Source organism: Pecten maximus, chromosome 9 (genome assembly GCF_902652985.1).
Source record: "Pecten maximus chromosome 9, xPecMax1.1, whole genome shotgun sequence".
Classification (NCBI taxonomy): domain Eukaryota; kingdom Metazoa; phylum Mollusca; class Bivalvia; order Pectinida; family Pectinidae; genus Pecten; species Pecten maximus.
This window is the reverse complement of record NC_047023.1, coordinates 16,791,122-16,815,369: the sequence shown is the minus strand read 5'-3', so window position 1 is coordinate 16,815,369 and position 24,248 is coordinate 16,791,122. Positions and strand designations below refer to the sequence as shown.

The window sequence follows — 24,248 nt, the reverse complement described above, 5'->3', positions numbered from 1 at the left end:
GTGCAGTGCCAAGAGATGGCGACGACTGTCTGTGCACATGTGTCACCGCGTTTGGCCGAGATAACTTCACACTGGCGATAGTTATACCTATGCACTGTAATGTATATCGGCAGATGTGAACAACGATATTTAAGTAGTGTCTAACCGAAAAAAGCACCATTTTTCCGTTAAAAATTCATATAGAAACATATGGAAAATGTCGTCCGATTTTCTGCCATTAGACGATGATCTAAATTTAGATGTATAGAGAAATATACTGACGACGATTCTTATATTTTCGATAGTGATACTGACTTCAGTCAGTGCTTCCCTAATTATACCGGACTCTTACAAGGGGAAATATAATCACCTGTGTTATTTTCTTTGTATCTAAATACACTTTATTAATGACAACTGTCCAAGTATTGAATTACAGATGCTTGATCTTTTCTTGCTTATGTATACCGACGACATGGCTTTATTTGTTAACTGCCCAGGAGATTTACACATTATGTTGGATTCTTTATGCATATACCATAAAATGGAATCTGGAGGTCAATGTTGATATAACTAAAATCATGGTGTTTAGAAATTGTGGACAAATAAGAAATACTGAGCCATGGAAATATAATAATTAATAATAATGACAATATAGAAATTGTTGACAGTTTTAAATACTTGGGTATGCTGTTCAACTACAATGGGAAGTTTTACAAAACACAAAAACATTTTGCAGAACAAGGCAGAAAAGCTTTATTTTCTCTGACAACTTCTCTTAGAAATCATTGCTTGAATGTAGAAACTTATTGTTCTATTTTTGATTCGTATGTAAATAGTATTTTACGTTATGCATCGGAAATATAGGGATTTCATAAAGCACCGGATGTCGAAAGCGTACATTAGAAATTCTGTAAAAAAAAAATACTTAATAAGGTGCCTAAATCAACTTGCAATGACTTCGTTTACTGTGAATTGGGTAGATAACCATTAACTATTATGAGAAAATTAAGAGTGTTCAAATATTGGTGAAACAGTCGGATAATCTGGTATTGAAAACATGAAATTCACCTACTGAAGTCATTTTCGACTGTTCCAAAATGAAGCAAAATTATTGGTAAACTAATGAGCGAAGTTTTCGTGTGTTCTGTACATTTTTTTATGTACAGGTAATTCCCTACAGTTTATATGTTTATGAGAATAAAATCTTGTCATTGACTGATTTGGCTACAAAACTTATATATGTACTGCATTTGTTTTACTCCAACTTGAATCGTGCACAAAGAACAAAAGCATCAATAAAACAAAATGAATTTGAAATTAGACATTATCCATTTTGATACATGTATATACTTTGGAAGTTTAATTTTCGATGGAAATCGGAAGTGTGTCTCTTATGACTTTTATGTCAAATTATGTGTTTTGTTCACTTAAGTGCAAAAGAATTACTTGCATTGTATTGCTACATAATGACAAAATACCTTTTTCGCATTATAATATTTTTGTACTTAAGCAAAAAAGTTTTCGTTTTGCCATTAGTTTTTGCACTTAAAAAGTTCCTGTATTTTACCCTGAAATGGCTGTCCATATATTACAGTACAATTACATGTACCTGCTTCCCTGAACCACATTTTAACTCGACAATTTGTGCATAAGTCATTGCCCATCATTTCATATTTGGTTAACATTTTAACCAAATTTCCTTGAAACACGAGATACTTTCAATCGTTTAATGTTATTGAATTTTTAACAGTATTTTAATTATTTTGTGATTTCAAGTTATAGTCATTCATTATAGTATTTCCATAGTGGTGCAGCGTTCGTTGTCCGTCTGGCGTCAATTTTTCCTTATAAACAACTTCTCATGAATAACCGAGGGCCAGAGACCTGGTATCTTGTTGGAAACATGCTGGGGTGAAGGGATACAAGGTTTGTTCAAATGAATGAACTTGACCAACATCCAAGGTCAAGCTTTCTATGTTTAGAAACAGCGACCTGGATCTTTAACCTTCGGACCTCGAAATCAATCCCAAGCAATCACTTTTGGTAAGAAAGATATGAAGTTTTAATTTAATTGACTCAAGGGAACTCCGAGTTAATATCGCAATATCTTTAAGCTTTATGCTGCCTGCAAAATGCTGCTCGATTCCATCAGCTTTAGAGAATTTGGCGACATATTTTGGGGAATGATCCAACAAAGTCGACCATCCTACTATTTGAAATGATGATGACGTACACATATTCTTTTGCAATTGTCACTTTGCTTTTATTTTTTTTTATTTGGTTTGACAATAGTGGCAACACCAATATCATAATGTAGGGAGTGTTAAAGTCCTATACCGCAAGTACAACAAGTGAAACAGGAAGTGTCAATCATGTAGAAATAGAAACACCGCAAATATATACATTGCACATTAGTGTAAAACACCTACAAGCCTTGCCACATATTATATTGCAGTTAAATCTTAAAAGTCTATATAAACACAAGTCAATACTATATAATATATCAATAATAATTTCAATAAGTTTATAATATATATGGATAACACATATCAATGCATGTTGCTATATTGTTGACTGTTTAAATGATCTTGTTTTATTTCTGCAATACATGCAGAATGATTCAACATAACAAATACTACATGTACATGTACTTGTTATGTATAAATACATAAAATAATGACATATTGTGTTTCAATGAACACAGTTTAAGATATTTTTCATAATGTACAATTATAATTTTGGATTATATTTTGAGAAACCTTTGTTACGTTTATCGAATATAATCACAGGTGAATCAAAGTAAATTGTATATGTCATTAAATCAAACAATTCTATAACAAACATTTTAGCAAAATTAAGAAAATTTAGGTTCTATTTAGATCAGAAATGATATATTTTACTTAAATATTTTCAGCAATCATTTTTGATTGAGTACATGTTATCTGCCAAGGATATAATGACGTTAACTTGTCTATTCAAATCTTCCTTCTTTGTAGTGTAATAAATTCATCTATATTTTCATCAAAAAAACTTTAGCAGTTAATTTTAATGTTATTGACCATACAGCGAACTATATGTTAATAGCCAAAATATACTAAACAGCCAATTGATGGGACCAATGAAAACACAAAAATAAGCAATGTTTACAATAAGACTTTCTCCTTGAGCACCATCCATCTCAACCGAGTACAACTTTTAACCTGAGTACAACTTAATCCGACTACAAGTTAGATATCATTATAGCAATTTTACTTAACAATTACTACCATCCAAAGTATACAAACAAACATATGTATACTTCATTAAATTACTTGACTAGTTGTACATATTTTGAGGTTTTAGATAGCAAATAGTATCTCATGATCAAATACAAGTATGTGTATGCAGTATATCATGAAGCATGTATTGCAGGGAATGTCAAAACAGATATAAAAAAAAAGACAGATTTTCAATTTAACAATAAGAGTTGTGTCACGAAAAAAATGACTGATTGTGCATTGTCCATATATTTACAATATTTGAGTACATGTGTTATAATTTTTTTCCTATAGAAGATTATCCAAGAAATACTAGGACAGGGATTTAAATATACAATACAAGTTTCTGACTACAGCATATTAAAAAAAATCAGATGAAGAGCACTTCCTAAAGCATAATAGCTATAGGCTATTCCATGTAAATGTATATTTTTTCATCAAAAAAGTTCCTGAAAGATTTGCATGAAATTTTTCTTTGTGACAACAAAAGTTGTCCTCCATACAATTCTTCAATATTAGAGAGATGCTTGTCTGGAATACTTTGGCAATGGATTCATGCGGCAGCGTTTAGCTTTGTTTTCAAAGTACCATTCTTAACCGCAGCAGCCGTTTCAGTTCCTCCTCCTATGCACTCCCCTTTGATGAAAACTCTTGGGACCTGTAGATAGTGATAAAACATATTTATTTATTTTGTTATAAATATTCATTGTATTTCTTGGTATTTTCTCATTGTTTATTGTGTTATATATAGATGCATTTTATCTGAGCCATTTGCTCATGCCATGGGTAGAGCCAAAATTTCATTATCGTAAATCATTAGCTAATATAAGATAGAGGATATTGAATGGGTTCCCGTTTAATATAACACATTCTTCACGAATATAACAGAATATCGATATTTTCACGAGTGTGGTCAAGCACAAGTGAAAAATATCGAAATATTCTGTAATCCGAGTGATTGGGTTTTGATAAACAAGTCTCTTGGTTTCTCTATATCTTCTTGCTGATTGACACACTACATTTCTTTATTTTCTCAGAGTGAAACTTCATCATCCATGTCTGGTTCCATTTCGCTAGTTTATCTAGACATGACTGTATGGTTGATTGTTTCTGTTACCGTTGCTATCTTGTATAATGTGTAATATGCCTAGTTCAAATATTGAACTGCAGCTGGGCATTGTAAGCGACAACGCTACACGTCAGAACTGCGAGAGGGGACATAACTCGCATGAAATATCGTTCTGTATATTCACCTGTTGATCGTTCTATATTCTCACCGCTGACATTATAATATGCAATAGGCCTAACACATTCATTAAACCACAGTTAGATAAGCTCTATAAATTAAAAGTGATACCATACAGACATGGTTGATAGTTACCAAACAGTTATCGTTAGACTCGATTCGTCCACAGGGACATGTCGAAAGACATGCACCTCCGATTCATCCGACATTATGCGAAGGTAAATTAAACTACATAGGTGTTTATACTTACAGATCTTGCTCCCGTGAGTTGCTTAAGGATGTCTTGCCTCGATTCCATATCGCTACTGCTTAACTTATCGAGCTCAATCGCTTCGTATTCAATCCCTTGGCTGTCTAGTGCCTTTTTCGCCATTACACAATACGGACAATAGGTTTTCGAATAAACAAGAACCGTGTGTGCTTTTATTTCGTCATCAATTTTCTGCCGTAAATCTTGAGACATGTCGATGGAATTGTAAGGAGCTCTTTGTAAAGTTAGACAGGTCTCCGAGATCGTTTGTATAAATTTACGCACAGTTTCCTGGGTTTTCCTCTGTGGAGTAGACGATTATGGCAGTGACGCACTATATATAGATATAGGCTATCGTCGGAACACCTCGCACCTCAATCGGAACCCTCCAGTCGGAACACCTCGCCTCCGTCTGCGAACGTATGTTTGTTGTCAAGCTTGAAATGTAAATCTGTTGGCAATTTATTATGACTGATGTGAGTGGTCAGTTGAACCATTTACTTTGAAGGTTGTGAGGTTATCGAGAGATTTAACTTGAATATCACAAAAAAATCAATTCCAATGATAGCTTGGATCTTATTTGTACTTTTTCAGTCTTTTGTCAAGATTGTAAAAGGATCGGCTCTTCACCTCAAACCGACACCTTTAAAATATTTATACCCAGGTTCGGTGATCTTGGGTCCGTCAGGGTCTTACATTCTGCATTCTGGGTCATAATTTGTAAGTGAAGTCTGGCAAATAAACACAAACTCAACATATATAAAGTTATATATCTAAATAGATATAGTTTTATCAGAGACCTATATACTAGGGATTCGCAACAACCGCTTTTCTCGCAGAGTCACGACCTCACCTATTGTTCTCATAACCGGAGGTATATTTAGCACGAGATCTAGCGAGACCAAGCGCTGCGGCTGCGCAATAGGTTGATATCGGGATTGTTTATATTAGTGACATGTGCAGTGCCAAGAGATGGCGACGACTGTCTGTGCACATGTGTCACCGCGTTTGGCCGAGATAACTTCACACTGGCGATAGTTATACCTATGCACTGTAATGTATATCGGCAGATGTGAACAACGATATTTAAGTAGTGTCTAACCGAAAAAAGCACCATTTTTCCGTTAAAAATTCATATAGAAACATATGGAAAATGTCGTCCGATTTTCTGCCATTAGACGATGATCTAAATTTAGATGTATAGAGAAATATACTGACGACGATTCTTATATTTTCGATAGTGATACTGACTTCAGTCAGTGCTTCCCTAATTATACCGGACTCTTACAAGGGGAAATATAATCACCTGTGTTATTTTCTTTGTATCTAAATACACTTTATTAATGACAACTGTCCAAGTATTGAATTACAGATGCTTGATCTTTTCTTGCTTATGTATACCGACGACATGGCTTTATTTGTTAACTGCCCAGGAGATTTACACATTATGTTGGATTCTTTATGCATATACCATAAAATGGAATCTGGAGGTCAATGTTGATATAACTAAAATCATGGTGTTTAGAAATTGTGGACAAATAAGAAATACTGAGCCATGGAAATATAATAATTAATAATAATGACAATATAGAAATTGTTGACAGTTTTAAATACTTGGGTATGCTGTTCAACTACAATGGGAAGTTTTACAAAACACAAAAACATTTTGCAGAACAAGGCAGAAAAGCTTTATTTTCTCTGACAACTTCTCTTAGAAATCATTGCTTGAATGTAGAAACTTATTGTTCTATTTTTGATTCGTATGTAAATAGTATTTTACGTTATGCATCGGAAATATAGGGATTTCATAAAGCACCGGATGTCGAAAGCGTACATTAGAAATTCTGTAAAAAAAAAATACTTAATAAGGTGCCTAAATCAACTTGCAATGACTTCGTTTACTGTGAATTGGGTAGATAACCATTAACTATTATGAGAAAATTAAGAGTGTTCAAATATTGGTGAAACAGTCGGATAATCTGGTATTGAAAACATGTCTTGATGAAATGGTAAATTAGAATGACGTGTGGATATGTGACATTAAGAATGAATTAGCCGCTTTAGGTATTGAGTACATGTTTTATCCTAATTCACCAGTAGACTATGCTTTTAAAAGCATTGAGCAGAGATTGACCGATGTTACAAAACAAAACATGTTAACAGATATTTAGTTCGTCGAAAGGTAGATTATATATTGATATCTGATAGATAGCCACTGTGTACAGTTTCAAACCTATAGAAACTAAATATAAATGTATGTGGAGCATCCTCACACAAATTAAATATAGAAATAGGTAGACATAATAATATTACCCAAAGAAATAGAACCTGTAACAATTGTGATTTGTGTGACATCGAGGATGAGTTTCATTTTATTTTGATATGTCCATTATATACAGGTCTGAGGGTAAAATGTTTAAAACAATATTACCACAAAAGACATTCTGTTTTTAAATTAATCCAACTATTATCTGTTAATAATGTTAGAGAGTTGTCAAATTTAGGTTAATATCTATACTTGGCTTGCAAAAGACAAAATTTATTAGTGTAGATAATTTTATATTGAACAGTTTTCATGCAACACTTTCCTGTACACATCTGTAGTTGTTTAATGTTATATATCTTATATACCTATAGGCCTTAGAGCTCATCTGCACCCACCACTAGACCAGTGATTAGTTGATTTATTTCACCAGCAGTTTTACAGTACAGTATAAAAACCACCATTAAAACTATGCCTTTTATCTTTTTTTGGAGATATTTCTTGTGTATTAGACAAATGCTATAGCAAAAGTCTTAAGTAAAATGAAAAAAAAAACAAAAAAACACTGTCATGTTTGATGATTGATAATATTTTATTATTTAGTATTGAAAACTTTGATAGTGCTTAGGTCATGTACCAATGGTAGATCTTTTCTTCTTTGGCTTTCTGAAAAAAAAATCAAGTTTAATAAGTATTGATACATTATGGTATAGAATAGGCAGAGAAGCTTCTATAAGATTTAAATTTGAAACATTCAAATTTCAAATACCCTGCAGTAAATTCATATACCCCAAATGTTGATTAAACAGATTCGTAAATTCAAAATTAACCTAAAAAACATATATATCTAAATATGAATGGACCCATTTAAGTTTAATTAGGGAATGAGGACACACCTGAGGGATTTTTGTCTTCCAGAGTACAGGTAAATATTTAGATTGTATACTGCACAGCATGCCTTTAGTGAACTCTAGTATTTTGGGGAGATGGACATGGCCAGCCTCAGGACAGGTGTTGACAATGAGACACACCTGTTGATTCATGTATATCTCAAAGGTAATAAAGGTGTGGTCAATGTCCCTATGGTTTGGATGGAGTGAGGAGCCCAGGTGATCACAATGACAATATTTTTTTCTGTAGACCCAGAAGTACAGGTACATACAGGTATATACTCTACATATATTCTGAATGGACCCCCTTTGAGTTTATTAGGAGATGCCCCATGACCAGGTGTTAATGTTTTTATCAAAGGTGAGGTGTGATCAATGCCCCAAAGGTTGGGGGGGGGGGGGGGGGGGGGGGGGGTGTATATATATCGGTCATAATGGGGAAAAAATATATATATAACCTTTTGATTTTATTGATTTCCCACACAATACAATAAAATATAAACCGCAGTATTTAATGTTTTGCTGTGTGCAAAAGATATCATAGCTATTATATTCCAACACACTCATTCCTCGATCAATCCCTGCAATTCTGTATCAAATATCTGTTTTGAAACACTAAATAATTTACAAAAAGTATAATATTTAATTTAATTTACATTAGACTGATTTATGCTTTTTTCAATTAGTTTCAATTAATGCATTTCTTTCAATAATGGCTTTATTATTCATGAGATCAATGTTAACAGAAGTCATGATTATACTTTATAAAATTCTACAGATTATAGCTATCAAATCACTAATCTAATTATAAATATGATATCAAAGACTATGAATTACACAACAAATTTGACTAAACGCGATACAGAAACTATCGAGCAACAATTATTTAAAAACCATTTTGAAATTGGTCAATAAATAAAAAAGGAGTTAATTATATAAACTGAAACCATGTATTGTAGCACTGTCCTTAACACCAGCCATTCACAGTATAACCATAATTTGTTTTGTTTACTTATTTTCACTGGGCAATAACTAAATATTCACAATGAATTACACAACAAATTTGACTAAAAGCGATACAGTAACTATCGAGCAACAATTATTTGAAAACCATTTTGAAATTGGTCAATAAATAAAAAAGGAGTTAATTATATAAACTGAAACCATGTAGCACTGTCCTTAACACCAGCCATTCACAGTATAACCATAATTTGTTTTGTTTACTTATTTTCACTAGGCAATAACTACATATTCACAATGAATTACACAACAAATTTGACTAAACGCGTTACAGTAACTATCGAGCAACAATTATTTGAAAACCATTTTGAAATTGGTCAATAAATAAAAAAGGAGTTAATTATATAAACTGAAACCATGTAGCACTGTCCTTAACACCAGCCATTCACAGTATAACCATAATTTGTTTTGTTTACTTATTTTCACTGGGCAATAACTAAATATTCACAATGAATTACACAACAAATTTGACTAAACGCGATACAGTAACTATCGAGCAACAATTATTTGAAAACCATTTTGAAATTGGTCAATAAATAAAAAAAAGGAGTTAATTATATAAACTGAAACCATGTAGCACTGTCCTTTACACCAGCCATTCACAGTATAACCATAATTTGTTTTGTTTACTTATTTTCACTGGGCAATAACTAAATATTCACAATGAATTACACAACAAATTTGACTAAACGCGATACAGTAACTATCGAGCAACAATTATTTGAAAACCATTTTGAAATTGGTCAATAAATAAAAAAGGAGTTAATTATATAAACTGAAACCATGTAGCACTGTCCTTAACACCAGCCATTCACAGTATAACCATAATTTGTTTTGTTTACTTATTTTCACTGGGCAATAACTAAATATTCACAATGAATTACACAACAAATTTGACTAAACGCGATACAGTAACTATCGAGCAACAATTATTTGAAAACCATTTTGAAATTGGTCAATAAATAAAAAAGGAGTTAATTATATAAACTGAAACCATGTAGCACTGTCCTTAACACCAGCCATTCACAGTATAACCACAATTTGTTTTGTTTACTTATTTTCACTAGGCAATAACTACATATTCACAATGAATTACACAACAAATTTGACTAAACGCGTTACAGTAACTATCGAGCAACAATTATTTGAAAACCATTTTGAAATTGGTCAATAAATAAAAAAGGAGTTAATTATATAAACTGAAACCATGTAGCACTGTCCTTAACACCAGCCATTCACAGTATAACCATAATTTGTTTTGTTTACTTATTTTCACTGGGCAATAACTAAATATTCACAATGAATTACACAACAAATTTGACTAAACGCGATACAGTAACTATCGAGCAACAATTATTTGAAAACCATTTTGAAATTGGTCAATAAATAAAAAAGGAGTTAATTATATAAACTAAAACCATGTAGCACTGTCCTTAACACCAGCCATTCACAGTATAACCATAATTTGTTTTGTTTACTTATTTTCACTGGGCAATAACTAAATATTCACAATGAATTACACAACAAATTTGACTAAACGCGATACAGTAACTATCGAGCAACAATTATTTGAAAACCATTTTGAAATTGGTCAATAAATAAAAAAGGAGTTAATTATATAAACTAAAACCATGTACATGTAGCACTGTCCTTAACACCAGTCATTCACAGTATAACCATAATTTGTTTTGTTTACTTATTTTCACTGGGCAATAACTAAATATTCACAATGAATTACACAACAAATTTGACTAAACGCGATACAGTAACTATCGAGCAACAATTATTTGAAAACCATTTTGAAATTGGTCAATAAATAAAAAAGGAGTTTAACAAGTAAACTAAAACCATGTAGCATCGTCTTTAACACCAGACATAAGCTAACCAGCGTGGTAATAGCCGTGAAAAGAACGGTCACATGTGCAGTCTTCCGAACATAAAGTACGACGGAATACGATTGAAACACCAGTTTACATAAAAATAATTGCACTTACGTTTGATTCCCGTGATTTGTTATCGGACAATAGTCTTCTATGAGCTGTCATAAAGCTGACCGTGTTTCAGGCGTACCTTCAATATGGCGTCTGAACAGTAGGAGCAGCAATGCACTATGGGATAAATTACCCGAACTTCCGCTCGGCGGTGACGTTTGGTAAGCCAAAGAGCTTGTTGCGAATCCCTAGTATATAGGTCTCTGGTTTTATTTAGACAACACTGTGTAAAATATACAGACAAATTATACAACTCTGTCGCACACTCAACACACATAGTATATGACAACATGACAGTAGTTTAGTAAACTAGCGGCTACATGGCCTTCACTATAAACGATAGTACACAAAACTACTGACAGTGAGTGTTACCATAACAGTCTGATAGAGACTTTCATTCTGACTACGTGAGTCAGGGAGAGCTGAGCCAGGCAGTCCTATAGAGACTTTCCATCTGACTGACGAACTACATTTTAGTTAGTTAGTGGTTTAACGTCTCCTTCCACGGCGTGGGCTGTGTTCAGGCGACGTAGACGAACTACACAGGTGTACCGGCTTATATAGACGACCGCGGCAACCGCACGTGCAATATTCGCGCCAAATTACCTGTACTCGGAACACTTCCGCTGTCAAATGTCTAAGGAATTCCGAATAGTATAAACAGCCGGTACATAACGAACAATACAGTGGTAACTTGTAAGTAGACAGTCACCATATAATCTACTCAATAAAGTGTTAGGTTTCTACAAGCCCTTTATTTCTTCTGACACCACATCATAAGAATTGATGAAATTAAAAACTACATACTCAGGTATATAAAATTCCTTCAGTTTCATTTAAGTATACGTTTATTTCAGAATAACAAGGTTTATTAAAATTACTTGCCAATCAATTTAATAACTTCCAATGTGTCTTCCAGGCTTTTCCGATAAATCCCAATATAAAGATAAATAAATCTCAAGAGTAAAGTAATCCAAAAGTAAAGTAAAGTAATCTCAAGTTGTCACTAAATAACTACATAAAATCACTAAACTAAGCTACAATTCAACTATAAACTACACTGAATCCTGGAAAGTAAATCCAAACTTCTCCAGTTTTCCCCAAGTCCAAAACTACTCTCCGCTATAACACTACCTCTCTCTATCTCTTTACTCAAGAACTCCCTACTCTCAACTCCCCTCTGTTTTTGTTTCAACCCCTTATAATTACTCCTGCTATCTCTCTATTCTTAGAATGACATCATCCATACCCCTCCCTAGATGACCTCATACTAAATATATCTGGACTTACTGTGTCCAAACCAATGACCTCATAGCTATATATATAACAAGACCTACTCTGTCCACACCAATGACCTCATAACTATATTTATAACAAGACCTACTAAATCTACACCAATGACCTCATAGCTATATATATAACAAGACCTACTCAGTCCAAACCAATGACCTCATAGCTATATATATAACAAGACCTACTCTGTCCACACCAATGACCTCATAACTATATTTATAACAAGACCTACTAAATCTACACCAATGACCTCATAGCTATATATATAACAAGACCTACTCAGTCCAAACCAATGACCTCATAGCTATATATATAACAAGACCTACTCAGTCTACACCAATGACCTCATAGCTATATATATAACAATACCTACTCTGTCCACACCAATGACCTCATAGCTATATTTATAACAAGACCTACTCAGTCCACACCAATGACCTCATAGCTATATATATAACAAGACCTACTCAGTCCACACCAATGACCTCATAGCTATATTTATAACAAGACCTACTCAGTCCACACCAATGACCTCATATCTATATATATAACAATACCTACTCAGTCTACACCAATGACCTCATAGCTATATATATAACAATACCTACTCTGTCCACACCAATGACCTCATAGCTATATTTATAACAAGACCTACTCTGTCCACACCAATGACCTCATAGCTATATTTATAACAAGACCTACTCAGTCCACACCAATGACCTCATATCTATATATATAAAAATACCTACTAAATCGACACTAATGACCTCATATCTATATATAAACACTAGGCACTAAGTAACTACAGTGTACTCTAGCTTCTACTTTATTATGACTATCCTTAACTACATGTATAACCTATAGAAATAACTACATGTATAACCTATAGAAATAACTACATGTATAACCTATAGAAATAACTACATGTATAACTTATAGAAATAACTACATATATAACCTATATAAATAACTACATATATAACCTATAGAAATAACTACATGTATAACCTATAGAAATAACTACATGTATAACCTATAGAAATAACTACATATTCACTCTATGGACCTTAAGACTATTACACCAGTCTAAATAATCCTACTACTGATAAGACTCATCCAACTAATTAACTGGACCCTTATCTCTCCACTGTCAATTAGAACCTATACTCCATATCATTATCATTATAGAGACTATAGAGACTACAGAGAACCTGACCAAACCGACCAGACACAATAAATCAATAAACTCACCTGACTATTAGGAAACAAATAATACAAGATTATAACACAAGAAAAAATGGAACCTCACAAAAGTTTATAAATTTCCTTAACTTTTACAAGATATTAGAACACAAGGATTGCATCACATACAATATGCTTGGGCATGATTAATGTACCAAGTACGAAAAAAAACCACCATTGTTATGGTTCAACAGTTATTTTCACTAGCGGATCCGGGGGGGGGGGGGGGGGGGGGGGGGGGGTTTGTCTTTTAAAGCGTTAAAAAAACCGTCACCCTTAGCAGAAGCAATATATAGTTGAACTTTATTATAAGTGTCCTTTATTTTGTTGATGACGAAGGGTTTCGATTGCTCCGGAACTAGACTGGGACCAAAGCAATCGGAACCAACTCGTCCTTTTCTTCGAAACTAGACTCAGACCAATGCAATGTAGTAAACATTTTGGGCTACTTTCGATCACATGACACCAAAGATGGCGGCGCCTGTGTTTGATTAAACGGCGAGATTCACGATCATTATGTTGTGGAAACGTAAGTTAATGGGATGTCGAAAGTTCTCCACACAACGATTGTAGTATTTCGTTATATTTTTCATATTTCGATCAATAGGAAGTCGCTGATTTACCTCCAAGTAAATATTTTCTGAAATGGTATTTATGTTTTGTTTTGTCAACGTTGTTTTGAGTGTCAAGTGTATGACACGTACGCCATTCTGTCATAAAATACCAGATTTGACCTTAAAGTAAAATAAGTTCAAATCCTACATAATGGCAAAAACTTTTGCCCTTAAGGTCAAATCTTTTGATACATGTAACTGTGTTAATGTTTTCATAAAATATTTCTTTAGCCCTCTTTATCATATTATTTACTTCATTCCTCATATTCTTGTATTCATTCTTATTAGACTCTGAATTATTATTAAACATTATTTTTTTAAGTCTGTCTCTTTTCCTTATATTACGTCTTACCATTCCATTCATCCACGGTTTATCACTGTCGCGTACTAATATTTCTTTTGATGGTATACATTTATCAATAGCATCATGGAATTTTTCAGTAAATAAATAACACATATCATTAACATTTGAAAGATTGGTAAAAGTGTCAAACCAGGGAATACTGTTTATCATTCCTTTTAACTTATTGACATCGGTTTGTTCATACAGCCACACTTTTCTTTTAAAATAATGTTTGATTTTAACAGGAATATTTATAATTGCGAAAACGGCATCATGGTCACTTATAGTTCGTTCAATGTCAATAACATCGGAAAAAATTACATTTACAGTATCACTTGCAATGATAGGGTTGGAGAGGTATCGGTTTGTCTAGTTTGTTCGGTAATGACATTGGTTAAATTATAATTGGACAGAATATCACATAGATCATCTCTGATGGGTTTAAGAAAGTCAATATTTAAATCACCTGTAATTAATAAATTGGGCGTTTCTTCTAGTGCTGTTTCAATGGAATGTCGTAAATGATGCCACAAACCACCGCCACTATAAGAGGGTGGCCTGTATACATTGCAAATTAGATACAAAGTATTACGTAATTTGATTTTAGACCATATCATTTCATCATGACCAAATTCGAGATCAATTCTCCGTCTAGCTACAAGTGTTTCAGAAAAGTATAGGGCCCACCCCCAGACATATTACGATCTTTGCGAAAGGGTTCCGAAAAACCATCGATTTGTATTGCAGAGTTGGGGATGGAGTTGTCAAGATGGGTCTCAGTTATACATACTATATCAATATCGTCTATCAAAGAGCTCTAATATTGAACCTTGGAGTAAACTAAGGACACTGGAAACCGAACTATCAGAATTGGGTCCTGGGTTTGGGTGGATATCCCCAGCTATTAATAAAATTATCAAAGTTGCATTAAACGGATGATGGATGTAGTTGGACAACTGCAGTAATAAAATATAGATCATATGAAGACAGTTAAGATTGCAGATAACTCTTTTAAAAACTCTGAAAAAGTCATTGTTGAAAACAAAGGTGACTGGAATACAAGACAACTTACAATAGAAGCATCCTATGGCGGCCCTCCAGGCGCAAACATCATTACCATCATGGAGGGTCAAAGGTGAAAATCTCAAAGAAGTTAAGGAGGTCTGCCGTAGGTGATAGCTGGTGTGCGCACATACATCTGGGAAGGAGGTGGAGTCGGGTAAGGAGAAGATATAGAGGAGAAAGAACAGAATGAATGCTTTAGAAAGAGGAAGACAGAAAAGAGGATAAAATAATACAGGTAACTTACAGCTTATTTTCAGCATATACTCGATTGAGTGTCGGAATTGAGTGGTGGGTATTAATATTATATGTATGGATACAGGTGTACTATGGATATTGTAGATAAGTTCATTATTTACAGAACATATATTGAAAACAAAAATCACTTGAATACTAAGTATATATGATGAATTATATGAATAATGAATAAGATATATACATATTATACATGAAAAGCATAAGCTACGAAACAGTTGCAAAGTAAAAGATTATTATATATACATGTATGTAAGGAACATAATGCTCACACGTTTACTATATAGTGCATGGATTATATATTATAAGTACTGATTTTGACTAAAAGTATGCTTCTTTTGAAAGGAAAACTATGAATAATTGGTTTGAGTGAAAGATCCAAATAGCAAAACTATCAAGATTTCGAACTTCATGTAATATTACTTTTACAAAAAAAAAAAAAAAAAAAAAAATACATGTACATTTGTATATATATGTCCACATATTCTTAATACTAGATAATTAAAAATGATTAACACGGGGGAAAACATATATGTACAATTGGCATGCTCATATTAAATTGCATAATTTTACAAATCGTTTACATATTAATCAGATAGACCTTATTATAAAACCCCACCCCGAAGCCCGTGCCAATGACTATATTCCGTACACACGTCCGCCGCTTGACCATCACATTCGGACAGTTCATGGGGATTTATTGTGGCCACAGTGGCCAAAAAGTTCTATATTTACCTTAAGTTTAAAAAATCTTATGGCCATAATGGCAAAAAATCTTTTGACCTTAAGGTAAATAAAATCTTTTGACCTTAAGGTAAATAAACGTTTGCCATTGTGGCCATAATGGCAAAAAAGTTTATTTACCAAAAGGTTAAAAAAAATCATAATTGTTCTACACACTTATATTTCTGATCATATGAATATAAACTATTCAAGAAGCATGCAAAGAGAAAAAGATTTTACCTTAAGGCCAAATAAAGTAATATCTTTAAAAAGGATAAACGACATCGTTTTAATGCTGGTGGTTATAATGTAAACTGATGGTGAACGAAATTAACGAACTAAAGCGTTTTAGCACGAATAACAAAATTATATCAGTTTGAATCATTTTTGGTAATAATAAGACTGCATTTGAATCAGGAATATGATTTTATTAATGTGTCATTTAAAAAGATAATCTACTTATTCAGCATGCATGCATTCAATCTTATCTTTGTTTCGTTTTGAACTGCATATCTGTATTTTGCATTTACCGTTACATTGACCAATCACATACTTCATCTTGACCAGTAACGCCACCTGTAGCGTCATATCCGGGGCCAAAAGTATGCCGCAAAATTATTTGGCCTTAGAGCCGAACAACCCGAACAACCTAAAATTCTAGCTGCACACGTGTATTCACGCTCTTCCAACATTAAAATGACCACTTGCCTGAACGCTTGACCGGGGGAGTCCTAGAGACATCTGTGTATAAAAATAACTCGCCGCATTTATATTTATCGCGAGATTTGTCCTAGGGCCGAGAACGAGGCTATAACAGTGTGCACTGCACATAAACTACATACACATGGCCGTTGTTTACATATCGAGCATACGTGAACTTAGCTGTTAACGTAGCTCTGGACAACGGACGGACAATTTCTGACAGATGGTCGTCGTCGGAGAGCAGTGTAGGCAGGGTATGAATATTCGTTCTAACGTGAACTTTGCCTAATAATGCTTTCATTTAAATATATTAACAGAAAATTCGCGTAATGCCCAGGTAACTGAACAAAATTAACAAACATAATCTACATTTAAATATTTAATTTTAAAATGTAGCAATATGCATACAACAAAACATTTATAAAATCATAGATCGGTGAAGTTGACAATGTTCAAAAGCTTACCAGCAATCCAATAGACGTCCTGAAAAACCGGAATTCTAGTCTATTCCTTTCTCTTCTATCGTTAAGTTCCAAAGGATCATTTCGGTACCTAAGGACCTAAGGAAATACTCGGGTTTTGCCGATTCCACACATTTTTGTGTCTTATTTGTGTCTGCGTTTTCGCCGCTTCGGCGTTCCGCCATTTTGTATGGACTGTAAAACCAGCCGTTGCATTGTGGGAATAATTTTTGGAGAAACTTGGTCCAGCAGCCACAGTTATTATTTTTGGGAATTTCCCGTATACTTTCATAAATACACATTTTCTTTCAGTTTCTGGTTCACGATAATCTGTTAGGTACATGTATGTATCAAGTCCGAAAACTGTAAATAGCTCAAATTGTAAACATTGATATATACTGTATGTTTCTTTTTGAGAATACATGGATCGCAATGTATTTACATACAATGTACATACATGGATGCGAATTGTACACATATTACAAATATTCATCGAGTACAACTACGACAGGAATTTCAAAAACTAGCATTTTTCACGCAAAACTTAACATTCTAGGCATCCTAATACACAATTGTGGTCTTTCAGCACCAAGTATTTAGTATCGATGGCTAGATAAATTTTTCATCTTTGAAACGAGCCATGCACGATTAAAATCCGATGGTATTTATTGTATTGGAGAAAATGAATGTGACAGAAAATAGGTCGGTTTTCACGTTCCGGTGAGTTCAGACCCTTGTCAAGGATATGTAGTCGTGGGACGGGTCATACTCGGGAGAGGCGAATTTTTTATCTGACAACTTCTCTTTTCTATTTTTTTTTTTTTTGTGATAGGTCCGCGACTGTCTCGGAGGGACATTTTTAGTGATCATTTATTTCTTCCTACCATTTGTTACTAATTAATTGTTACTACTTAATGGTTATCACTTATTTGTTACTACTTAATTGTAACTACTTAATGGTTATCACCGGTTTCTTACAACTTATTTTTTAGATGATAGCTACAACGATAGCTACAAGACGGTCCGGCAAAATGGACAGGGACAGCGACTCCAGCCCTAACGAAGATGAGGTATGATTTATTTCAATTCTTATAGATAGTAAAATATTTTACACGTTAATGTGATGCCAACATCGATCTCCACAATTGATTGATACATTAAAAATGGTACATAGATATTACTACATAGATATTACTACATAGATATTACATACCTAAATGTTTTTATAACAGTCAAGCGGAAAGAGACGGTATTTTTGCGTGTTTTTAACAAATGTATAGATGTTATTATAAGTGTCCGAATCCCTCCCTCCTAATTCCCGATTCCTGCACCTCTTATACTCCCATTCCCGCTCCTTACTCCCTAGTTCCCGCCCCCTTACTCCCGAGTTTCCGCTCCTTACTCCCGAGTTCCCGTACACGTCCACCTTACTCCCGAGTTCCCGTACACGTCCACCTTACTCCCGAGTTCCCGTACACGTACACTTAACCCCTACCCCCCTTTTTCGGATGAGGAAAACAATTGTATAGCCTTAAAAAACGCCTATGCCACCCCAAAATGTGCGAGGTAAGATACAAACCGCACAACTTTGCGATGTAAACCGCACAGCTAACGATAGGGTTACAAATATTACGGAATAACTAGTTATACGAAAAGATATAAGAAATAGTACCAGAATGGTGGACGGACATCACTACGATTATTTATCTTACTTAATACGTAAATTTCATACATTATGTATTTTTAAACACAACAGAAATGTTTCTATTCAAAACAAGTCGTTTTGTCTGTTGTTTAGTTCTACATGTATTAAATAGCCTGTACACAAATGTATATAATCTCGCTGAATACACATTTCTTGGACTCGCCAAGGCCTAGTGGTGTCCTCGACGACGTCCGAGCAAATTATATAAAGTCCTTTAGATAATTTATTTAACTATACATCGGTATTTACTATTTAGTTTCATTCCTAATAATTATTGCATATATTTCACCAAAAAATATTGTAATTAGCTGCCTCGTAAAATGTTAATCGTTGTATATATTTTACAATCGTTCCACACGTTTAAATAATTAGATGACGCGTTCCTCATTTTATATCGACCACGATATATATCGCACATGCACCGTTCCAATCGCCCATCGTGCGCACATTTTCCTGCACGATCCGTATCGCACATATCGCACATCGTGCGCACATCGTACGTGCGCACATCGCACATCGTGGAACGTTGTGCGATCACATACATAGCATGCTGGGTGAAGGGGTACCAAGTTTGTTCAAATGAATGACCTTTACCTTCATTCAGAGTCAAAGAGGTCAAATAGGCTAAAATCTTTAAACACCTTCATTCAGAGTCAAAGAGGTCAAATAGGCTAAAATCTTTAAACGTCTTCTCAATATAACCAAGAGGTCCAGGGACTTGATATTAGGCATGTAGCATGCTGGGGTGGTGGGCTACCAAATTTGTTCAAGTAGATGACCTTGACCTACTTTCAAGGTCACGGGAGTCAAATAGTCTAAAATCTTCAAATGACTTCTTCTCAATAACCAATAGGCCCAGGGACTTGATATTAGGCCTGTAGCTTGCTGGGGTGAAGGGAAATAAAGTTTGTTCAAATGGATTACCTTGACCATCATTCAAGGTCACGTGGGTGGGGCAAATTGGCTGAAAACTTCCAACAACTTTTCTCAATAACCAAGAGGCCCAAGGAACTTGATATTGGTCCCGTAGCATGCCTGGGTGAAGGGCTACCAAGTTTGTTCAAATAAATGAAATTGACCTTCATTGAAGGTCAAAGGGTTCAAATAGGCTGAAATGTTTTATTGACTTCTTGTCAATAACCAAGAGTGCCAGAAACTTGATATTACGCCTTTAGCATGCTGGGGTGACGGGCTACCAAGTTGCTAAAATGAATTACCTTGACTTTTTTCAAGGTCACAGGGGTTAGATAGGATAAAAATATTTAAACAACTTCTTCTCAATAACCCAGGGGCACAGAGACTTGATATTAGACCTGCATCATGCTTTGGCAATGGGCTACTACCAAGTTTGTTAAAATGAAGGACCTTGACTTACATTTTAGATACAGGGGTTGAATAGGCTGAAATGTTTAAACGACTTCTTCTCAATAACCAAGAGTGTCAGGGGTATCGTTAGATCTTGTATTAAAGTGTATCGTAGAGTATCGTAGAGGAATTGGAATTACAAGTCTAATTTTGATTAGATTGCATTTTGGGGTGCAACATAACGGAACTATTCACAAAGATGCCTGCATGGAATATCCCACAGGATGTAGACTCAGTTATGTATACATTGTCAGTTACATGAAAGAGGGGAAACAACCAGATGCAATGCAGCTTTTCGCCTCCAAGTTTGCTCACAATTGCATTGTTGTTGTGTATACATGTATATGTATATGCCCCCTCTCCTAATCAGAAACAGGACTATAGCGTGAGTGGGGATGTTACCATCAAACTTAATTTGAAAAACTTAAAATTGCACTTTTCATGCTCCACTGATTTTAGGATTGTAAAGGCCCGATGGGACGGAATGTTGGTCACTTCAAGCATGTTCAGTTAGCCCCACAATTAGACAGTTATTGGTAAGAAGCAATTGTTTCATTAATAATGAGTTTATGTTAGAATTGTATACCTAACAAATTTTAATTTTTAATCACCTGAACGATATCAAAATAATACCATGCTAATCCTAAATAATAAACAAGAAAGAGATTTGTATTATATTTCCAACATCTTTGATCATGTGTTATCAACTGAAGCAGCTCACAAAATGGCAAACCATGCATGTTCTATCAAAATACGAGTTAGAGATGTGTATGTGGTCTAACAATAGTGTAGGACTGAAAGTCACCGTGTGCGTTTGTTATTTTCATGAATGTTTCGTTTTACCTGTGATTAGATAAATTTAAATTTAATTAAGAGATGGTGAAATAAGAATGTTTAATTGCCTTCGAGTTTATCTCTTTTGTTTTGGCTTACACTTGTTATTAAAATTCAAATTAAACACCATATATCTTGTCAAATTATCTTTGTGACTACATTTCAATCAAAATCACTGTCCAGACTCCACTTTGACTGTCACTGTAGGGGTAATAAATTGATCAGGCTGTTACCTTACCAGGGTCAAAGTTCATTATGAGCGTCAGCTCTCAACCATAATAAATCCTCATGTGGGTTTCACAACTATGGGGGAATTTTGGTTTTATCATTTTTGATTCCAGTATTTTCCAGTATGGTAAAATAGTACACAAAAAAATAATAATAATAATACTGGAAATATAATATTGTTGATTATAACATTATAAATTTTATATTGACAGTATATACTCCCCTCAAAATCGATATGCTGGAAAACAACATTCAGAATGGGAATTCACGTGGTTTGCGATGATATATTCGCGGTAATATGTCGACGGAATCTGGTATTGAATTGCTTTGATCTGACACAAACAATCACCAGTCTGTACCAGCCCTCTATATAAGGACACATATATGGTGTTCTGTTAGGGCCACCAACATCGCTCCATAGACATTAACGCGAAGGAGCGACAAAAAACCGATGGCGAAGGAGTAAAAATACGATGACGAAGGAGTGAAAATACGATGACGAAGGAGCGAAAATACGATGACGAAGGAGCGGAAATACGATGACGAAGGAGCGGAAATACGATGACGAAGGAGCGAAGAAGCTATATTTGAAATTTGGCCCTAACGAAACACCATACACATCAGTTCCTGAGACCATTCTTGTACTTTGATGTAATCCTCATACAGAGAACAAATTCCTGCTTGTTACCAATATAACGTACTTGTTTATGTATGATAAATAATTGTGTGAATATATTATCATTTACGGGTACATGTATAAATCACTGCCCAAATGATATCAATATGATGACACAAACTTTAAAACAAAAATACATTTCAAAAACTTAATCATTGCACGTGGAATCTAATCAGCTTTTTACTAATCCAAATATGGCAAAGATTGGCCAAGTATTTTTGGAGAAAATTGGTTCACAATAAGGTCGTATATTTCGAAAATATTTGTTTTTTTACTATGAACAGTTAGCGGCCATTATGTAAAATCTTTGATTATTTAGGCAAATTTTTAGTAATTTGCTCAAAATAATTTGCTAGAAAAACTTCATCAGTGCAAGTGAATTGTTTTCAGCTTTTTACATATTCAAAAATTAAAATGATTGGACGGGATTTTTTGGAGAAAAGTGGCTTACAATAAGGTTGTGTAGTTAACTCGATGTCATCTCGCTACGCCGTTACTAACAGATAGAGGCAGTTTCCAATCTCTGTATGTACGTCCCTGATTATACATTTAGCGTCCTGCTAAATATGAACAGAGTTATATTTATTATATACGTCTTTGATGTGAACAGGTGTCATTTCATTTAAAATATTTATAAACATAAACGTACTTTTCAAATATTTTTAAGTACTATTTGAAATATGTAAAGGGAATTTAAAAGTCTGAGCTATCACGTATTCTGCCAAAAACTAATTTTAATAGTTATATTATCATTGTTAGATGTGACCTTTGTGTAATCAATGAGCTGTGTGCAACTGTATAGATCAAGTTTCAAGTTCTTTATTACTTTAATCAGGTGTGCGAATTTACGTACCCTTGCTCTATTCCATACGTTAAATACTCACGAAAATAGCTAGAAACCTCAGAAACAATTTTTCGTAAGGGATTTGGTTCTGACGAAACGGCAGCTGATTGGCTGATTTAGTTGCGCAAGTCCTTTAATAATGTTTAAGTGTTTGCTACCTGATAAATAATGTTACCGGTTTAATAGCATACTTTATTGGACGGGAAACTCATTTTAAACGAAAATCCTGCCGCCCGGGGAAAAAACCGGAGCTGTCCCCAGAAACCTGTGTCCTATTGCCGACTTGCAATAATAAAGGCAAGAGAACAACTATAGCCCATCACATGGTGGTCTAGGGGTCATTCATTGACATTCACTTGGCCAATCTTGATATCCCTTCACCCCAGCATGATATAGGTCTAATATCAGCTCTCTAAGCTTCTTGGTTATTGAGAAGAATCTGTTTAAAGATTTCAGCATATTTGACCCCTGTGACCTTGAATAAAGATCAAGGTTCATTTGAAAAATCTTGACAGTCCTTCACCCCAGCATGCTATATGCCTTTTATCAGCTCTCTATGCCTCTTGGTTATTGAGAAGAAGTCGTTAAAAAGTTTTAGCATATTTGACCCTTTGACCTTGAATGAAGGTCAAGGTACATGTAACTCATTTGAACAATATTGATAGCCCTTCATCCTAGCATGCTTTATGCCCAATATCAGATCTCTAGGCCTCTTGGTTATTAAGAAAATGTGAATTGTTTACGAACGGACGTCGGACAAAAGGTGATAAGAAAAGGTCACTTGAGACGTCTCAAGTGACCTAAAAATGCTTAGCTTAGCTCAATTAAAATGATCCCGCATTGCCTTAACGACCGTCTGACTATGAAAACCCCAGTACTAGTGTATGTTCTCGACAAATAACAACACATGGTACATGTACTATCTTGGGATCATTCCTGGGTTTCATCTCAATCAAACTGATAGAACTAAAAGAATGCGAGTTCTTTACGAAAGCTATGATAACA

General features: G+C 34.3%; 1 long non-coding RNA gene across 1 annotated transcript; it reads right to left on the bottom strand.

Annotated features, from left to right (window-relative positions):
- Positions 1–2,217: 2,217 nt before the first annotated feature.
- On the bottom strand, positions 2,218–5,097 carry LOC117334325. The gene is made up of 2 exons (XR_004534122.1): positions 4,733–5,097; positions 2,218–3,894 (listed from the first exon to the last, which is right to left on the bottom strand). It is a non-coding gene; the product is annotated as an uncharacterized LOC117334325 (long non-coding RNA).
- Positions 5,098–24,248: the final 19,151 nt, after the last annotated feature.